The following is a 9263-nucleotide window of genomic DNA, read 5'->3' as shown; positions in this document are numbered from 1 at the left end:
CTATGACATATATATATATATATATATATATATATATATATATATAACCAATCAACCAATATATAGATTGTTTTATACTGCCAACAAGTGACCGGTACCGACCATCGGAATTCTTCACCGGAAAACATGGTCTTCATTTTTTTTTTTTAATAGGAGGAAACATATATGTCCAAACAAGGAGGGGATAAATAACTTCAAATGTAATGGGTAACCCAAAATTATCATCAACAAACAACATCATCATCAAAGCAATAAACTAGCTATAAACTAGTGAAACATAAATGGTGAAAAGAAGAGAGAATAAGATTATACCAAGCTATAAACTAGTGATGCTTCATGAGTAGAGGTCGACGACAAAGCTTTAGAAGTCCGAAATTGATGATTTCTGATACTAACATCGAAAATTTCAGCTCCACCAAATATTTTCTTCTGTTTTAGATCTGGGCAGTAAGGAATGAGATATAAAGTCGAAAACACTTATGCGACCAAAATTTCGTCTTATTAGTAATAAATTTCGTCTCATAAGAAAAGTCTTCTGCAGCAAAATAAATTTTTCGTCTCTTAAGGTAAACATTTTTGCGACGAAATTAATTTATTCGTCGCTTAAGATAAAACTTAAGAGACGATATGTTTTTCATCTCTTAAGCGATGTCTTCGTCTCTTAGGTCAAATTTTCGTCGCTTAGGGAATAACATATGCGACTGTGTAGTATTTCATCGATTAAGTGTTTACCTAAGTGACAAAGTGTTTTTCGTAGCATAAGTTAATACTTAAGCGACGAACGAAATTCTCTTCGTTGCATATGTAGTTTTTTCTAGTAGTGTCTTGACTTATTACACCAGGCATATGAGAAAGCAATAAACATGCAGAAAACTTATTCAACCAAAATGGCCTAGCTATATGCATAGTATGCAATAGCTAATAGGTAGAAGAAGTAAAACGTGATTGCCCTTTAGATGGCCTCCACAAGAACAGTAGCATCATTTATTAGATTTGCAACTTCAACATGTACATACTTAAGTTTTCCTACAACTTTGCTTTCTGGACAGGGTATATGTGGTTATCCAGTGGAGATCCAAGCACTTTTCTACTTTGCATTGAGGTGTGCAATGCAACTCTTGAAGCCTGAGGATACTAATAAGGATTCATGTGATTCCTCTGGTAGCAAAGAAACCATCGCTGCGGATTTTGGTGGTAGAGCAAGTGTGCTTGATATGGCACATGCTGGTAAGGACCTAAGGCTGTTTGGAACAGTGTTTTAAAAGACTGAGGCATAGCCGAGGCAATGGAGCGAGAGCCTCACCAAGGCGCTTGCCTTGAGGCGTAAGGCGTAAGTTTTTTAGAAAAAAAAAAAAAAAAAACTTGTATTCATGTCATTATTCCTTTTATATGTAGCAATGTTTTAAAAGGCTAAAGCTTAGTCAAGACTTTCTTGGAAGAGCCTCGTTAAGGCGTAAGCCTTGAGGCGTAAGGGGTAAGCCTTACAACATATGAGACATACAACTCTACATGCAGTTTCTATCCTAACTGCAACCAAAACTAGAGCGTTTTGGGTTTGTTTTCTGCACAACTAAGCCTATAATTGGATCAGCTTCACATAATCAATTGGTTCATACCCTACTTGTTCAGTAAACAATTTCATATGGCATATGTGTTGAGTCTTGAAAACTTGTTTTCAATTCTATCATCATCCCCCGAATCTACAAATCAAATGTACTAAACAAAAACCAATTATACATGAAACTCCACAACTAAAATTAGTTATATTATATCTTGTGTAAGGCGTTTATGATTATTTTTCATTCAAAATTTGAACTGAACTAAAACTCAAATGCTACTCAAATCAAATAGTAATAATCGAATTAATAGGAAAAGATAAGAAAGGATATGTATAATACTTATCCAATTCGTTTTAAACGCCAAAACCAACTCCATCTTGGAGTGTAGCCATCTCAGCAATTTAATTGCATAGTCCCTCTGTTCCTCATTAGAATCTCTACCTTAATAATTCTCTTATTTATCTCATCTTTATCATGCATTTTCACCGGAATGCCTTCCTTGGTCGCTTGAACCAACATTGAGTGAGATGACGAGAAAGATGCTGATATGAAAAAATAAAAAATTCTGGGTGTGCGCACAAGATGTCTTTAGCAGCGCCTTATAAACGTTTTACGCCTTGAGCAGCGCTTTCTACACCTATGCGCCTTAACTGCAAAGACGACTCTTTTTTTCTCTGCGCCTCACGCTTTTTGAGCCTCAAGGCTCGCCTGAGGCGCGTTTTTTAATACATTGATATATAGAACATATATTGCAATCAACACAACATTATATATTGTCACCCATTCCTAGTAAGTACTCAAACAATGCAATTCAAGCAAATCACCAAACTTAGAACACATCCAAAGGGTCAAGTTGAAAGATCAAAGTACAATAAATAGTCTTGCAAGATCAAAAGATAATAACAATAATAGAAATAAACTTCATGCTTCAAAATCATCATCATCATCATCATCATCATCAATTAAGATATCCCCATCCAAACTATCATCCCCATCACCTTCATCATCATCATCACCGTGTTGGAAGAGAGTATTGGTGTCATCAAACCGGTTACTTCTAGTATCATCATCTACAATGTCATCAAGAAGCATTGATTTTCTTGGTGTCTTTCTCTTACCTATGCAAAATGGGATAGACAATTATTCATAGAGTACTAAAGTTAATGTTACCAATTAATCGAACATAAAATTTTCAAAGAACTTATTTGAACTTGATCCTTCACTAAATTTCCTTTTATATAAAATGATAGGTTCATCAAGAGAAGGAGTAGGCTCATGGGAAGGAATAAGCTCACGGGAAGGAGTAGGCATATGAGGAGAAGGCACACGGGGAGGAGGATCACGATTAATTAGACTATTTTCATTTGTACCACTTGACACATTTCGGATCGCTCAATCATCCAATGTCAATTCTTCCACACCCCCCTCAATCTAATATCGATCGGTGGGAAGAACCAAATCCTCTATCTTGATTACCGATTCATCATCCGATTCAATCTCTTCCACAACAATAGGATCGGTCATTATAACATTTCTCTTCAAAGTCATATCTCTTAAAGCAATGTTATACTTTACATAAACAAAAGCATGCAACCTCTTATGCTCAAGTCTATTCCTCTTCTTAGTGTGAATCTACAATTAACATAATGCAACAATTTAGTAGGATGGGTGAAATTTATGACTTATAAACTATTCAACTTAGATAGGATGAAATAACTTACCATTTTAAAAGTGTTCCAATTCCTTTCACACCTCGATGCACTACAAGTAAGGGAAAGGACTCGAGTAGCAAAATTCATCAACTCCGGTGTTTGTGTCCTATATTTCTCCCACCAAAACACTATGAACACAAAATAATATAGATTAATAAACTTATAAAATCACAATCATATAAATACTTGTTTTGCATTTAAAAGTAATACAAGTTAAGAAAATTAAAACTAATTGGGTGATCAGATTTTTCTAGTAGATTCAGCCATTGCACTTCCAAACTTCCCAAGTTTTCGCTCATATTTGTCCAATTGTATTTCCGTTTGTATACGAGCCTCACCATCTAGCATCATATCCATGCAATCTTCCAAACCCTTCTTCACATGCTCGGTATCTTTAAAATTTTCTCCATATCGGAATTGAGGGTTCAAGTAATAACCGCCGCATGTAATGGTTGATGAAGTTGTGGACTCCACCTATTATCTATTCTCTTCTAAATAGGTGCATACTTCGCTTCCACATTTCTAAGATTACTAGCAATCTTGTCTTTTGCGGTATCCATCAACTCAAAAATAAATCACATAGCAGGTCTCACTTCCAAATAGGTGCATACTTCGCTTCCACATTTCCAAGATTACTAGTAATCTTGTCTTTTGCGGTATCCATCAACTCAAAATAAATTACATGGCGGGTCTCACTTCCGAATCAACCTCTCTTAAGACACAAACAAGAGGCAAAACACTCTTGATGCAATAGGCAATATGGTTTCAAAAGTTTCCATCACGGGGGATATATTTCTTCACATCATAAGCATCTTTATGTTTTGTACAACCACAATCATGTCATTCTTTAGATTGAAACATACTAATAAGAGCTTTCTTTTGCTTATATATACTTTGGAGAGTGAGAAAAAATGTGGCAAACCTTGTAACCGCCGGCCGAATAATCTCCTTGTTGGCGGTAAATTTTCTCATGATGGAAAGAATTTGTGTATGCCCATAAATGAATTTCACAATTAGCTTAGCTCTTTGAATGGTAGTTTCAAAGACCTTCAACTTGTTAATATCCTCCAACATCAAGTCAATGCAATGAGCCGCACAAGGTGCCCACTATAATTTGCTTCATTAGCTCCTTTCCCACCCACTTATAATTAGAAGCATTATCGATAACTATTTGGACAACATTCTCCTCCCCTACCTCCTCCATAACACTATCCAAGTAATTGAGCATCAACTCTCCATTTTTAATTGTATTCGATGCATCAACTGATTTCAAAAACCATATACCTTTAGGGCTATTTACTAAAAAAATTTAGTATAACCCTACTCTTTCCATCCGTCCAACCCCAACATAATAGTGCATCCATACTTGCTCCAATCTTTTTTATGATCTATCATCAACTTTTGAATATCTTCAACTTCATCCTTCAAAATCCAAGTCCTTAGCTCATGACTTGTAGGAGGTTTAAAACCCGGACCGTATTTGAAAACCATCTCCAATGCCGCAAAATAGTATGGATTATTTGCCACATTAAATGCCAATCCACTTGTATAAAACAATCGCCCAATAGCCCTACACACATTACGTCTCTCTTGTTTCTTGTAAGAGGTATTCAATGTAGTTTGCCGAGCTTTTGAGGATACATAGTTGTCCATCAGTCCTCTAGCCTTTGGTTGACCCATAGAACCACCACCACCAAGAGAACTTTGAGAACTACCAACAACAAGAGTTTGAGCACTACCACAATCACTTGCAGGGGTTGTAGTCACATTTGTCACGTCATGATCTAATGCATCTTATTTTTCTAGACTTTCTGATCCCCCTATCTCTCGAAGCACGACAACCTTTGCTTTTTTCTGATCATCATTCCTCTGAAGTGTTTGAGAACACAAATCTTTCACATTTGGTGGAACCTTGGGACAAAGTCTAATTCCTTTGCGGGTGCCAACTAAATGCTGTTTGAATCGGAAGATGACACCGGTATTTTTCAGATCACAAAATGCACACAGAAAGTATGTCAAGTGACCAAGAATTGGTTTAGTCCATTGCCAAGCAAAATCTTTCTTCTGTATCCCATCACTAGAACTCATTGTGCTGCCTGCAACACACCATTACTAAATGCTAATAGGGATTTCCATTTATTCTGTAAACCAACAACAATCTATAACACACCATTGCTAAATGCAATATCAAGCCATAGTAATGAAAAACAACACATGAAGATAATTATGTGATAAATTTTCCAGCATAAGTATGGCACCACAAATGACAAAACCACATAACTTATAAATTCCACTCCAAGAAATAGCACGTAAAACGAAAGAAGAAATTGAAAAATAGATAATCAGAGCACAATGTTGCATCATATACTTAGACAACACATGAAGATAATTATGTGATAAATTTGCCAGCATATGTATGGCACCACAAATGACAAAACCACATAACTTATAAATTCCACTCCAAGAAATAGCACGTAAAACGAAAGAAGAAATTGAAAAATAGATAATCAGAGCACAATGTTGCATCATATACTTAGACAAAGGCAATCTTCACTTTGCCTTCGTTCATAATTCTCAATCTTAAGAGGCAAATAGACAGTTAAGTTAAGAGCAAAGCACCATCAAAGGAAGGAAGCCAAAAACAATAATGTAAGATCAATTAAGCATTACCACATTTACCCAGTATGCACAGAACTACTGAACCATCACATAGTTTATTCTATCATAAAAAAGCTCATAAAACCAACCAGATGGTTGATCACTCTCTCACAATGAACCACACACATAGCTCAAGCATTCATCTTTCTCATTCTCGATTGACTGTGTACAATTAAGAAAACACAATTCACAACAGTCTAGTTGAATCGGAATGAATGAAGAACCTGAAAAATTAATGAAGAATCAGAATTGATGTGCGTACCTCAAAACCGATTACTCTCGGCTTGGAGGGTGCGGCGCAATGCGAGGCTTAGGGAGAGGAAGAGGTTTGAGGCAATTAAGTTACAGAAGACAACGACGAGGCGGTGGTCGACTGGTCGGATGGTCGAATGGTCGGAATGCTGGTGGTGCTTGCGAACTAGTGGAATCCTGGTGGTGGTCACGATCGGTTCGGTTTATGTGTTCATATTGTGTGAGAGGGAGATCGGGAGAGGGAGAGGGAGATGGAAGGAGGGCGAAAAGAGAGAGGGAGGCCAAACCTAGCCTTTATTCAGTAAAACCCAAAACGAGTTAAAATGACTCTGTTTTTCTTCCATAAAACTAGGTGCACGCCTTATGCGCCTTAGGGTGCGCTTTTTGCTCCTTTTGCGCTTCTGTGTCTAACCCATCAAGGTTGACTCAGTTGCAGCACCGCCTCGCGTTTTTTGAGCCTCAAGGCACGTTTTTTAAAAATTAACTAGATAGAAACCAATACATGAGAGCCAACCTCCCAAGGTACAATTGTTCTGATAAAACAATTATTGTGGCAAAAGGATTAAAAGCCGAGTAAAAAACAGGTCCCTTCCTTGACTACCATTCCCATCACATAACAAGTAACACTAGATTGCAATGCCTGCAGTATGAAATATTAACACTGAGTTCAGCAAACTGGATTCCATTTTCAATTATGCAAGTACTTGAGACAAGGTCATTGTTTCAAATCCCGGTTATTATAGCACAAATGTTTACCAATTCAAACATAGTATAGTTGTTACCTACCCCATAAAATGATGCTATAAGTTTGATGTTGAATTGTATGGATAAGACTCCACTATGTCCCCTTTCAACTACAAAAGCAAGTATTGCTCCTTCCACCGTACCCCAAAAGCATATCATTGCTGTGAGAGAGAGCTGACAAGGGTAGGATCTTAAGGTAATTGTCTGCGTATACAGAATCCAAATTCACCATCATATATAATCTCTTTTTGGTTTGTTGCTGTAATCAAATTCAAATAATTAGAAGTTTAGGACCATTTCCGAATAAGTACTACAAGTACAACAAAGTGATTTGAGATACCAATACCTGCAAAATGATAAACCAGGACCAGCAGGAACAAGCTCCTATGATAAATAGAGCTCATTTCACAAGGTCTGTCTGAGTTGAACTGCACTGTGTAGATTGAAGATGATCTTCTGTTGGTATAAGATTTGTTGGTTATCCCTTATGGTCAAAACACACAAGACACAAGCTGCACTTCATGTCCTGAATGCATAGGATAGCTCAAGTGAAGATTGAAGACCTGACTGTTCTCAAGTGCATCAAGTAGTTCATATGCATATGCATCACATATCCTTCACTGAGGATGGCAAGTGAACTGCCATCCTAGATTTGGATGATACCCCTGTTTGTATCTGTCCTAATCTCTGAGTCTGACTTCGTGCATATTTAAATGTATTTGCTTTAGCTTTTCAAGTATTTGAATTTCAAATCTCTTTTAGCAAAACATTTTTCATTATGCTTGAGCTCCAAGTTAGTCTAGGGTTGTGTTGGTCTTCCAACCTATGAGCACATGACTAAAGCACTTTTAGGTCAGCTCCTTTTTTAGTCCAGCTGGGTTTTGTGATACACAAACCAAGTCACCTGCTGACCCATGTGAGGCACCGCCCAAGCTATATAGTTAGTCTAAGTGTCCTCTTAGAGTTAGTGGTTTTGTGATGTCTTTATCATCTACTACTAGAAGAAAGGCTTTAGCCGACGAAAATAAAAAACCAGGCCGACGAATTTTTTTTTTGTCGGCTAAAGTGGACTTTAGCCGACGAAATTTTCCTTCGTCGGCTAATTTAAAATTTTCGTCGGCTATGGTCAACTTTAGCCGACGAAATTAATATTTCGTCGGCTGAATAATTTTTTTCGTCGGCTATAGTCTGTGAACTTTAGCCGACGAAATTTTTAAAAGTTTAGCCGACGAAATTTTTAAACTTTAGCCGACGAAATTTTAAAAAGTTGAGCCGACGAAAAATATAATTTCGTCGGCTAAAGTGCTTTATATTTGCAGATCTGGACAACAACTCATCTGGAAAAAAAAACTATACGTAGAACCTTCAAACGCAAAAAAGTCGTGAAATAAGATAAAACCATAATGGTGAAATACGTCTACTGTTGAAAAATCACGGTATTCCGGTAAAGTCTCGGTGCCGATAGTTGCGGTCAATGCAATTTACTCTTATTATTCACTATGCTGCAGATTTGGCATTTGGTGTCTGATTGACTATTGTGATACCTTTTCGGAAGCGTAACGGCGCTACGAGTCAAACTCATCGCTAACGCCATGATGTATAGGCCGTTTTGGCCATCCGAGTCCGTTTAGGGCTTCAAAATGCAGTTTTCTTATTTTTGATTAAAGTTGACCGTTTGGATCGAGCCCTTAACGTTGTCGAATCCAGTTGAATTTTTTACCATAGACATCTTTCGTCATAATGATCATATCTGACGGTCCAATTTTGGTTTGTGAATTTTAGTCATCGGAATCACAACGTGTCTACTATTTACCGTTATTATTCCCTATGGGGGAGCCCTATCATCAGAAGGTAAATATCTCAAAATTTTTATATGGGCAGTTGCGTCTCATCTACGTGAGAGTTTTTTGTGCAGAAGGTTTGACCAAACTACGTAATATAGAGGGAGATATGAGCGTTTTCGTGTGATAAGTGACGATGGATTATGGTTGACCGTTTCGATCGAGCCCTTAACGTTGTCGGATCCAGTTGAATTTTTTACCATAGAAATCTTTCGTCATAATGATCATATCTGACGGTCCAATTTTAGTTTGTGAATTTTAGTCATCGGAATCACAACGTGTCTACTAATGTTGTATAACTTGTTTAGTAGGTTATACAACTTTGTGAACCAACTCTACATAGGAAGCAAAATTATCAAAAATCTCGTGAAATAAGATGTGTTCAGAATGGTGAAATACGGCTATGATTCAAAAATCACGTAAATCGGGTAAAGTCTCGGTGCCGATAGTAGCGGTCAACCCTATTTACCGTTATTATTCCCTATGGGGAGCCCTAT

The sequence above is a fragment of the Fragaria vesca genome, linkage group LG7 (assembly GCF_000184155.1).
Source record: "Fragaria vesca subsp. vesca linkage group LG7, FraVesHawaii_1.0, whole genome shotgun sequence".
NCBI lineage: Eukaryota > Viridiplantae > Streptophyta > Magnoliopsida > Rosales > Rosaceae > Fragaria > Fragaria vesca.
The sequence above is the reverse complement of the archived record's forward strand: the minus strand, read 5'-3'. Positions refer to the sequence as shown.